General features: G+C 38.4%; 1 pseudogene; it reads left to right on the top strand.

The window, feature by feature from the left end:
* The first annotated feature begins 1,174 nt into the window (after positions 1-1,174).
* The window catches only part of LOC137848904 (kinesin-like protein KIF27), a 96,113-nt pseudogene continuing 84,168 nt past the window's right edge, over positions 1,175-13,119 (top strand).

Genomic DNA, 13,119 nt, shown 5'->3' with positions numbered 1-13,119 from the left:
TTACTCTGCCAGACGAGACTTTTCAGAGAGTAGAGTAAGTGAGGGAGTTACAGCTTAATATATCTTTATTAAGCCTTTTTTTTTTTTTTTTTTCAAAGCAGCAGAATTCCTGAAATATCTGAAGTCATCAAAGGTCGCCACAAAGTTTACACATGGGATGAAGTTTAGAGTTCTCTTAGAGTGAACTTGGAAAATGCAGAGGTTAAGACAATAGCATTATTGATTATCTTAGCGAATTCACCTAGCAAGGAATGTGCGGGTAATAACAAAATGGGTTTTAAATGTTTTAGTAAACAAACACAATGTTATTTCATTAATTTGTAAACAAAACATGAAGATAAAGAGTAGATACACCTTGTGCAATGCACACTCTATAAATGAAACAGTATGTACTGAAACTTGCAAGTGATGGAGATAAAAGGTTGCCCAGCAGTTACTGCTGCATCTTTAAAAAGAAAAAAAGAAAAAAATAATTTTTCTTTGGGAAAGACTGTACAGTAATTAAAGAACACACATCCTTACTTTGGGATTTTTTCCAAATCAAAAAGAAGACTTTACTGGAATTGAAATAAAAGTAAGCTGAGCAAAGCAACTATTTTGTACAGTTTATGACTCTTACACAAATGTGTGTGACAGCAATGTATTTACATTCGTGCTTCAAGCTTTTGCCACTGCATCTGTGTTTGCCTTGATTGGAGTGCCTCTTCAGACCTCTGCATATCCCACAGGTCCTTTTAGATGTAAACAGTTTAATTCACTGGTATTTTAATACATTTATTGTATAGGGAGTAAGGAAACTGCTTTTCAGGAAACCAGATTCAAATTGGGTTAACCTAATATATCACAAGTTTAATTTTGCTAATCGGATTAATTTTCTATTTGCCATTAATATCCTTCTTCTCCAGTTACATAGTTACAGGAAGAAAAAAAAAAAAAAAAACACCATACTTTTTATCGAATTTGTTGTTTTTAAACAAGAGCCTGCATGCTGCTTTCAGGCTATCACGTTTAGTATAGCTTTACATAAGTATTTCCTTATATTTGCAATCTTTTCCATAATTTGAGGGTTTGGGTGAGCAAGAGAGTCTCTTTATTCATTTGGTATGAACCAGAGAGGTCTTTGCCTCAGCACATCGCCAATAAACCGATGAAACAAACTTCTTTCTGGTGATTAGCTTCTCTCCCTGGCCTGTAGGTGGGTGTGTTTAACAGAAGGAAGGAGTAGGAATGCGCCTGTCAGCCTGCCTTTGCAGCTAATTAGCTCAGCATACAGCAAAGATAAGCAGTCCGGGGAGGTGGACCCTGCGGAGGGTCGTGGGGTTTGAGGCAATGCCTGATTGGGAGACGTGGGGAGATTCCTCAGGAATCCAGCGCATCAATGAGCTGCGGAAAGTTGGTACAGGACTTGCCTGACTCAGGCATGAGGGCAGCTTGTGGCTGCTTTCTGGAAAAGCAGAGCAGAGATGGACAGAACCTTGGAGTCTCTGCAACTTGTAATTGCCCAAGTTCTGCCTCATCGAGACCCTGCCCTGGTTTTTAAAGACTGTAAGTACCAAAGATAATGATTTTATTTCCCTGATAGTGAGTGTATTTAATTCAAATGTCTGTTGTACCCAACAAATTAAGAGAGAGAAGTAATTAACATGCTTGTACATGTATTCGTGTGCATACCACAAACTATCATTATTTTATCTTGCCTATTTGAAGGCAGTGTTGCTGCTTATTTTTTAAGTTTGCATTTCAGAAAACTGATTCACAACTTTTACCTAGGATATTTAATTACATTCTAATAACATGGTAAAAACTTTACTGCTTGACAATTTTGGAAAACTTTATGCCAACTCTCTTTCTGTGGTTAGTTTGTCCTATAAATTACCTTTCTTGACTGTAGTACTGCAAAATATCAAATATTGCAATCTTAAAACATAAGATGTTTTCCTGCAAGTATATGGAATGTGATTTCTCTCCCCCCCCCCCATATCAGACTTGACTATGGATGCACTTTTTAAACCTGGCCAAAACACTTATTTATTCTCTCTTTCTCTCTCATTTTACAAACTATCCCTTGTGAAATGTTCTGAAGTACCTTTCAGTAGATGGCACATAATAAACTGGCCTGATGCATCCCTTGAAACAGAGTTCAATGCAACTCACATCACAGAAATAAGAGTATTTAAATTTGAATTTATGATTTGAGTGGGGCTATGCATGGAACAAAGTGCTATTTAATTAGTAATTTCTTAGAAAATACATCCACAGATTTCATACAATGGAAAAAACCCTCTTCAACAGATCAAATGAAACAATAGTTAAATTCCATTGTTCTCAGTTTTCTTCACAGGTGAATGAGATCTCTTGATGTCATGCCCCCAAATCCGATCCTACATAAAAAATTTGATTGTAAAATTAGTATTTTGCTGGGTGTCATTTCAGTCTGAATCACCTAGTCAATCATTTAACATGCAAACAATGCTGGAACAATGTTAGATTTTTAGAAGGGAGTTTTATTTATTTATTTATTTAACATTCACTTCTAATTGTAATCTCCCGTGTGACCTGAGGCACACTGCAGAGACATTTATTTAATCTCCACTTCATTCTTTTGTCAACAGCTGTTAGAGTTAATAAAATCAGTCTCATACAGTCAACTGTTGCCTTCTAAACTTGCTGTAAAAGGAATAAAGACTTAAAGACATGGCTAGTGATGGACCTAGGGGAAAAACCCATGTACATCTGCATTAAACAACTCCACTTGCCAGATTCTTATGCTCATAGCCACACTGAAAAGTCAGAGGCTGACCCAGTAGTTCCCTGGAACTAAGTTGGATTTACTCTTGTAGAAGGATGCTACTCTTGTGTGAATGTAGCATAAGGATCTGTCCCAGAGCTTAGGAGTCTGACATCTGTTTCTCAGGCCATCCTGCAGGAGGTTTGTATGCTGCTGGGTAGGTTTGTATTACTGTTGCAGTCTTGGGACCTCGTGGAGCAGTCTGTGAATGTACACACATCACAGGAACAAAGAATTTGATCGGGGTGCAGTGTGGGGGGTGGGCTCAAGGAGAGGGGCATTCCCTTTCATAAGTTTCCACTGGTAACCAGTTCCTGCAGGTCTACTGACAAGGCTTTTATTGAAAGTGTACGTACAAGCTGCTTGGACAATGCATTTGTGACCACCCACAGATCTAAGGGAGGGAGAGATGATTAAATAGAAACAAAAGTGCGAGTGGATTCGAGTAGTTTTTTTTTTTTTCTACTTTAGATTTTCTGAGGTATGAAAAGAATTTTGAAGGCATTCTAATATAAATTTAACCTATACAGGCTTGAAGTTGCTGTGAGTGTGTGCCACTAATTCTGACTGGTGACAGACATTCATAGTGCTTTGTCTGTAAGTCAGATGAGAATTTACATGCATTCTTTTTATCTTCAGCAAAAAGTCATCTTTAGATCTAGGTGGTGTCCATCTCTGACTTTTAATCAGATTTAAATACAGCAAGCAAGTATTAGACTAGAAAGAACATAGTGTCTCATGTTTCCCCATGGGACCACGTCCACATCTCTTACAAACGCATTACTTTCAGACCTTATTGGAAAGAACAAAGTAAGAATGAAGTCCATTCAGGATCTACTTTGTTGCAGCAGCATCTACCCTTTTCACAATGTGGTGTGACTCAGTATGTCAACAGGACTGAGTTTTGCTAGGGCAAGATGTCAGAGCAAGTCTGCTCATCACTGCTCAGCACCACATACACTTTTTGTTCCCATTCCAACCTAGAGGTCTTGGCTTGCACTGTCCCAACACTTTGTTCTGTTGGGAATGTCTCACAGAGGGCTTTCTTCAACAGCAGCAGGGAGAGACAAGATGTTCAAAAGTCCCTGCCCTCCTGGGTGCAGCTTGCAGGAGCAAATACAGTGAGTGGTGCTGTGCCTGCTGCAGCAGTGCTCCTTCTGGGCTAGCATCTGCCCAGCAGAGGCAGAGATGATGGGATTTGGGAAAGATGCAAGATCATGGCTAGGTGCCCTGGCAACAAGACAGCAGGGATAATCTGTTTCTCACAAGTTCCTCCCTGCCATGAGAATGCTTTATCCTTATAGTGGTAGACAATCTTTGGCAGAGAGCAGGGGTCTGAGCAAGGCCCCGTGGTGCAGGCCTGTCACCAGCCCACCGATGGGGGACGGGGAACAGTGGGCTGCAGAGGGGCTGGCAGCTCCAGCAAGAATGGGACAGGCAAAGACATGGAGGAGGAAGGCAAGAAGAAGGAGCCCAGTGCTCAACTCATGCTACTGCAAGAGTGTTTGCTTTTTGGTGTGTGTGTTTGCCTGAACTGTGCGCTGTATGTAGCTTCCATCCCAGATAACATGATAAAAAGATAATGCTTTCTACCATGCAGACCTAATTAACCCCAGCACTGGTCTAATCCATATGCTGACCTTATTACGACTTCGTTTTCATATCAAAAAATATTATGGTATCAGGTAGGAGTTACGATAAAGCTTGGAAAAAAGCTAAGTACTTCCAGAAAGTCTTTTTAAGCCCTGACTTGAATTTATGGTTCCTAGCTGGATTGCTACTTGGTTGGTTTGTGAACATTTAGCAAAGTGATTTTACATCAGCTGAACAGCACTGTGTCTCCATTTCTTTTTACTGGTAGCAACAAATCGCACATTTTCCTTTGCACGTTTTGCCAGCAAAGATTTCAGGTCAGCAATAGATGGACAGGTTAGACTGTAGAGTTTTTAATAAGAAAGTATGTTAACTTATGGGGATCTGCCCATAATTTTTGGTAGAATCAGCCCAGCTCACTTTTCTTCATTTAACATTGAAATAGATTTGTCAGTGGGTACCATACTAGCTCTCTGATACAAGCTGTTAAATTGAAGTGCACTATAGCCAGAGTAAGTCAGTTGCCTTGGAGAAATATTACAAGATTAAAAGTTTTATCAAACAAACAGTCTTTTCCTTTCTAGATTAATGTTATTATTACTATACTATTCCTGTGCGAATCAGTTATACTTCTGATTATCACAAGAGATTGACCAATTTATAATTCTTTATTGCTATATTCAGATGCTGAAATTATACCAAAGTTCTTATCATTTTCCCATGTAATGCTACATAAGAATGTAGACCAAGCCAAGCTGTTCGGCAATGATTAACAGTTGTCTTCAGACTATCAGCTTAAAAACACCTGACTTTAGTATGTTTACTCATTCTGTTCCAAGTGATAACCTGCTTACTCAATTCATAACGCTGCAGGGATTGACTTTTTGCCTCAGTCCAACGGTGGTGTCAGTGAAACCCTCCCAGTCTCTACCCTTCCTTTCCCTAGCTGCATCTAAATCTGCTGTGACTACAAACATACCAATGGTTCACAAAGCCTACACCATTCTCTGAGCTGCTTGCCTCCAACATCTTCTTCTTTCTTCCTTTACTTGGTAACACGTTCAGAATGGCTCTTGAGGAGGCCATCCAGTTCATTTATTTAATTTTATTTTGTTCTTTTTCCAAATCCTTGAAGTCTAGGAACTGTCAGTCAGTGCTGGATTTAAGGTAGTCATTGCCAATTAAAGATGTTGCTTCTCACAAGTGGAATCTCACCCCACAATCAGATCTTCTTTTCCTGAAACAACATCTTGCTACTTTTTGTGCTTTTTAAGGGTTTTAGACAGAATCACCTAGTAGTCCACTGCTAGATCAGCTCACTCATATAGCATCCAAATCCATCATGGAGAAGGAAAAATGCCCCTGAAGTCCTCTCAGCATATTGTTGGTGTCCCAGTACATGATACTTAATAATGTTTTTATATATATTTAACAATATACCTAATTTCATTAGGTTTAGTAAGGATATGGGGCTTTTTATTTTTGTACATAAACATGGAGAACAGAATAGTATAGCATATGGACCAGAATATCCTAACAAAATCACTGCTAACATGCTAATACATAACATAATATATATGATAAATGCATAGTAAGATCATGGGAAAATTAATTGATATTGCCTACTCACATTTGTACCTTTTTTTTCCTAAAGCTATTATTTATATGTTTAAAAATATGCAAAATAAATCAAAAGAGAAGCAATAAAACCTTCCCTCAAAACAGCTGGATCCCACTCCAGTTGCTGCCTTTTTTTTTTTTTTTCTAGAGATTTAAACAGTATCTCTTTGCTAGCCTGAGCCCAATTTAACAGCTTCCCTAAGATGTATGCATTAAGTTACAAGCCTTAATAGGCTGCAGCTGGGGAAGGGTGCACTTGTAACTTATGAACTTTGTTTAAACGATATAGTTTTACTGATTATGTGCCATGGCTTGATTTAAGACATGTAAGGGAACTTTACTAGCCTCTCACTGAAGAATCTTCTTTAATAGATTTCATATTACATATTTCTTTCATTCAAAAAGCTTGTATTTTTCTTCTGCATTCACGTATTAAATTAAATCCACGAAGGCAGTTAAAAGGACTTTTAGAAACAGCTGTTTTAAGTTTTAAAATGACAAAGTAGGTGGTTATCTTGTGTGTGTGTTCTTTATACTCCACTCTCTCAGCAGTGAGACGTTGTCAAGTATATGACTCCATTCCACTTCAGTGGCAGAGTCACTTGGCTCCCACTCCGATTTGCCCTTCCAGTCTTGGCCAAAACACCCCCCTCCCAGTTGGCCAGCCTCCTGTTTATGGCATTGTTTGTTTGCCTTGGTTGAGGTGAATGCCTAGCCAGTATTTTTAGCAGTAATTCACAGAAACCTGGTGCTATTTTTCTTCTGGCATCAATGCAATGCAAACTTACTGACATAATCCAAGTTGGAGAGTTCTGTTTCCCACTTAGAATGATATTTAATTTGACTCACAGACTTCCTTGAGCAGAGGCAAGACAGTTGCTACTGAAAGGTGAGAAATTGTCTGGAAAACAATGTTGTGTTATAATAAATGTGTTATCATTTAATCCTCTTTCAAACACAGTTCACATCAAACTGTATTTCTGAACTCTCAAAAGAGCTCAGGGTTCATTTAGGGTAAATGCAGCTGTATAACCCACATATTTGTTGTTCCACAGAACTCGCAGCCTGTCCTAAATTCAAATATATATATATATAAATAAATAAATAATAAAAAGTCCTTAGAGTCTAGGAAAACTTCAAGAACTCTACCAGGATTTGCACTTGGGGACAGCTTCATTTGGTACAATGCTCAGCCCCTGGGCAAGAGGCTTTTCCAGCTGAGTAAGAAGCAAAGTAGAGAAGAAAAATCATCTTCTCACCTCGTAACTAGGCATTACAGCCAGCATCAAATAGACTGTTGTGGAACCATTAATATTCACAGATGGGAGAGTACTAAAGGAGGGTATATGGAATTCTTGCTCTTGAACTTGGTGATGCACGTACTACTATGAAACTCTAACTGAGAAAGATCTGAGGTATAAAGTGGATAAAATATTGTCTGAATGGGGTCTTGGCATTGCCTACAACAAAATCAATACTGTTAACTAATTCAGCAACTGACAGTGTACAAAATAAATTGTTTTAAAGCATGGATGATTTAATCCTGAAGAAAATTGTTTGTCGTTGCATACAAATACTATAAGCATTATCTTAAAAACTCAACCACATCATAGGCATCTTTCAAAATACGAAAGTCAATTACAATGAGAATGTCCTTTCAAAATGAGACGTAAATTACAGTATTTTGCTGCATTAAACCATGAATCTTGTTGTTTCATTTATGTACTTCTGAAAATTCTCATTGTTTTCCATACTGCATTTTTAGACTTAAGCCAGTTGGATGCCAAATACTGATATACAGCATAGAGACTGAACAACATTCTGCCTAGAATGTTTAGAAATGAAGGCAAACAATGCATGTGATTGCAGGAAAAATGAATATTGAGAGATCTTAATACAACATTAGTAATCATCATATTAGTAATCATTAGTTACTACCTTAGAATAGTAACTTAGTATATTTGATTGTGCATCTGATCATATGTATACATTTTTCACATCTTCCTAAACTACTACAAATCCATGTGATACATAATGAAGGAAAAAAAAAATAATAGTGGCTGTAGTGGCTGTTAGGCATAAATAAAATCTTTTTTTTTTTTTTTTTTTTTTAGTAGAGAACTGTTTTCACACACACCGAATTTTTACAAGTTTAGCTGAAATTGTTTTAATTATATATTTGAGATTGATATGCTGTTTTAATTTAATGATGATAAACATACTGATTCAAGCTAAACAGTTGAGTAAAATAAAATTAATTAAATCAAAACATAAAGAATTCTTAGGGAAAAAAAAGTTTGAGGCTTTGATATCATGGCTGCATTCTGTAGTTTAACCTGATGCATCTTCATGTTCATCACTGTTTTGAGGTGCTAGTTTTGGCTAGGATTGAAAAAATCACAGCAAAAACTGCAGTGATAATTTGATGCTGCCACTACATACATACCACCAAGTATTTCCTGCTACCATCCTCACAGCTAAGCCAGGTTTTATGTTTATCCAATTCAGTACAAACCCAGGCACTTTTAATTACTTAATTACAGAGATATCCAGCTGCACTGTGGGATAGGCACATAGCTTTCATTTGACAGAAATTCTAAACAGAATAAAAATGATGCTGCTCAGCTACTGTTTCTGTGTTAGTCATACACGTATTAGTTTAATCTGTAGCAGCTACTCACTGCTTACTAGTCCTCTGGTAAAATATTGCTTTATCTGTAAAATTTGAGACAGCTTAAGGCATGTTTCAGGATTTCAGGAAAAGAAGGGAAATATATTTCTGTTGGTGTATTGCAGTGAAAGTAGATACCTCTCTATAGCTCTAAAAAGTCTTTTGAATATTAGTTTTCAGAGTGGAAACTTTCAGCCAAGTGAGAGATGCAGGCTGTCTAAATGCTGAATTACCATCGAAAGGACTCATGAACAAGAATGGAAATTAAAACAGAAATTTTACACTCTGAACTCTTAATTTCTGTAAAACTAACAACAGAAGAGAAGCAAGGATCAGACACACAGCAATTTAGGTCACTTATTGCTATCATTGGTACTAAACAGTTTAAATACCTGTTTCTTTTATAGACCACTATACCAGTATAATTTCCTCTTGGTAAGCAAAAGCACGCATGATATTTATGGGTAGTTTCCCCTCCATCAATGAGGGGCATAGGATACTAAAATCTAGGGACTTGGACTGGACAAAAAATGATCATGCTTGGGATTTCCCTGTGCAGCTTTGCCAATTGCATTGTACATCTTCTTAGAAGACTCAGCAGTTTATTACCTACAGAATAATCGATCTCATCATGATGTGGGAGAAATCAAGCTTTATTAAAATTTATTTATTTATTGTTTTACCAAAAGTTGTATCATACAGGCTGAATGATGAGACCAGAAAGAGTACTGTGGGTTACCTACACCACCAAATTCATTATTCCTGTGGACTTTGCATTATTGTTTTTAAGGACTGCACTCTTGGACAACAGTTGTTTCAAAAACCAAAGCACTTTATGGAAACATCCTAAATCAGTGATATTCTTAAAGCTGATACTTTCTGTTGCTATCTATTTCAATACCAGTAAAGGACTGAATGTCACCAATACCATTCTCACACTGAAGCAACAGCTCCTACTGAATTGTCATGTTTAAACTTGGAAATTTTACATTCATGAATTTTATGTTCAAATATCAGTTTTCACTTAATGGGTTTAAAATTAGATTGTTACCCAATGTGTGCATGCTCTGTGGAGCAGAAGGTCTCATAAAAAAGAAAAAAAAGAAGAAAAAAAAAAACACTCAGATGTTTACATCAGTGAGGTATTCAGCCAGAGACCAGTTTCTGAAGGTGGATTACCATTTGGAGTCCATACTGGTAGCAGTTTCCCTGGCTAGTAGACCAGTTTTTCTCCCACATTCATCATCATTTAGAAAAGCAGAAGTCAGTTTCTGTGGTTAAGAGTTCCTCAATATTTCAGTTTTTTCTCACAGCTGCACTGAGACAGTGGTTATCCCAACATGTTTCCTGTTACAAATACAAAATTTATTCAGATAGCTTTCTTCTTTACGGTGAAGCAATATTCCAATGCCATGAGAGTTCTGCAGCTTTAAATGCCCACAATGCCAGAACTGGTAGGAGCCAACACTGCTGCTGCATCCGTGACACCATCCAGTGGCAGACAGCAGTGTGCTCCAAACACCCTGCCTCGCCTCCCCAGAGCTCAGACCACGCCACCCGCACTTCCTCATGGCTTGAGCACAGCAAAAAGGGAACTGGTGATGACCACACTCTGTGTGTCTCCCCTTGTCATGGCTAAATGCCAAGAAAAGCTGTTGTCTGTGAGAGCAGTGCAGCTGCCAGAAGTCAGGAAACAGGCGGTGACAATATTGGAGCTCACATTGCTCACCCTGCAGCAAACAGAGCAATGCCCTGTCCATAGATTGCATGTGAGCTACCACCAGGGTGACACTGTCTCAAAATGGATCACTTCTACATTATTCCACTACTAACAAGGTCAGACGAGATGAAGAAAGAGGAAAATTATACATGTATGAGGAAAATTATCTCTGCCACTGATTCCTGTATGCACTAATACTTGATACTGAACCGGTATCAGTACTCTGAAGGACCCATACTGCTGCCTAGGGCTTCCATACTTCCACTGGAAGGTCCAAATTAAGAAACATACTTCTTACCTTCTGAATTTAAATTTTCAAGTGAGAAATGATGAACATCATACACAGCTGTTTTTTTTTTGTTTGTTTGTTCATTTGTTTGTTTTTGCATAGTGTTGTGGTTTAACCTATCAGGCAGCTAAGCACCATGCAGCCATTTGCTTACCCTCCTCCCTCCCTCTGTGGGATAGGGGAGAGAATCAGGAAAAAGAAAAAAAAAAAAAAAAAAAAAGGAAAGAAAGCCTGTAGGTTGAGATAAAGACAGTTTATTTGGAGAGAGGAAAAAAAAAAAAAAAAGAAGAAGAAAAAAAAGGAAAATAATAATAATGATGATAAGAGTATTAATACCACTAATGTGTACAAAACAAGTGATGCACAATGCAATTGCTCACCACCTGCTGAACGATGCCCAGAAAGAAAGAAAATTATCTCTAAGCTACACATGGCTCTGTAAAAGGAGTCTAGATAAACTATACTAAAATTCTTTTTGAGTCCAAGCTGAAAAGTGTTGAGAAAACCCCAACACAGAACGTAAAACTTTGGAGTACTGGCTCAATAGTCATGATGTCAATTGGATTTCTGGTTTTCACATTTCTATTTTCACATTAGCCTGCAACTATTATCATCATAATATACAACACCTTTTTTTCCAGCTACTTCATAAAGTTTTGCATTAAAAGTCAGCTGCTTTCCTTGCATGACCATGTGTTTTTGTTTTGTTTTTTTTGAGAATGGAAAAGAGGAATCTGAGTATAACATTTTCTCATGTTTGAAAGTGAGCAGCTTAATGGCTGCTGTGATATCAAAGTTCCAACACATTGACTTAATAGTACAATATTGCTGACCTGCAATTTATGTACTACAGTAGCCTGCAATCCCAGAAAGTCCAAAATTGCCACAAAATCATATTTTTCACACCAGCAGAGATAATCACAGACATTTTATTATCAATAATAAATGTATCAAGCTCATATGTCTGCATTTCTTGTGTAACACAGAAAACACTAAGATCAAGGACATGTATGCATCCTACATTCAGCATTTTTATGTCTTTGACAGTGAATGTCGTAGCAATATTGCAGGAGTTCTGGGAAAGCAAACAGAAGCAGAAGGCCATATTCCCAAGCGAAGGCATCATTGTGTATGAATCACTGAGCTCCCTGGGCCCACCATTTGTGAGCTATGTTACCTTGCCGGGAGGAAGTTGCTTTGGTAACTTTCAGGTAAGTGTCAGCTTCCAATCTTTGCCAGGGGAATTTTATCTATTTATTTATATATTTATTCAGGAAAATTCTTTTGCCATAGAAGATACAGGACAACTACTTCTGTAACAATGAATACTACACTTGACTTTTCCAATCTCATTCTGTCCCAGCCCTCACCGACTTGAGAGACAAGGTACCTGAAGGAAAACAACACAGAGTTCTAGGAATGATTTTACCAGTCTTGTCTCTGGTTTCCAGTCATATCTACAATGAAGTGAAACATTATGAGTAACTCAAGCATTTCTGTCAGTTGAATCTAAGACCAAGGTGTTTGTAGTTTCTTTCTTTCAGAAAACAATAATATATTTTATGGTGGAGAAATAGCTTAGTATTTTATTTTATTTTATTTTATTTTATTTTATTTTATTTTATTTTATTTTATTTTATTTTATTTTATTTTATTTTATTTTAATTTTATTTTATTATGTTTTCCTTCAAAACAAGGGTCTGATTTGCGATCCGTAAAGTAGAATGACACTGAATTTCTTCCTGGTTCTGTGCTTCGTTTCTTTTAAACCAAATATACTGTGAGGAATTTTGAGGAGGTTTGACCACTGGAAAGGACAACTTGAAACAAGGTTGTCACCCACTGTTGTTCATTCCACCTGGCTGCAGAGCTGCTTAAGCTGGCAGTTGCTTGTGCTACCAGCTGCTGGTAGCTGCTGTCCTTGCACAGCTTACAGGGGGCTACTCACCAATTACATGTAAGTCTAACCTTCAGAAGCTCCAGCTCGTGTTAAATTTCTGTTTTTGTAATAAGTTATGAACAATTCTTAGCTTTTTCAACAAGCAATGCTCTCCATGGGCCGCAGCCTCCTCCAGGCCACATCCACCTGCTCCACCGGGGGCTCCTCCACCCATGGGGGGGCTGCAGCGTGGAGATCTGCTCCATGGGGGACCCATGGGCTGCAGGGGGACAGCCTGCTCCACCGGGGGCCTCTCCCTGCACAGCCCGCAGGGGAACTGCTGCTGCCTGCCTGCAGCACCTCCTGCCCTCCTGCGGCGCTCACCTGGGGGGCTGCAGGGCTGCTTCTCTCACGCTTTCACAATCCTCTCTCCCAGCTGCTGTTGCACAGCAGTATTTTCCCCCCTTCCTTAAATCTGCTCCCCCGAAGCCCACCCAGCAGCACTCCCTGCCTCGGCTCTGGCCAGCAGCAGCTCCTTTTTGGAGACATCTGGAGCTGG

Source organism: Anas acuta, unplaced genomic scaffold, assembly GCF_963932015.1.
Source record: "Anas acuta unplaced genomic scaffold, bAnaAcu1.1 SCAFFOLD_137, whole genome shotgun sequence".
Lineage (NCBI taxonomy): Eukaryota > Metazoa > Chordata > Aves > Anseriformes > Anatidae > Anas > Anas acuta.
This window is presented reverse-complemented; position numbering and strand designations above follow the sequence as displayed.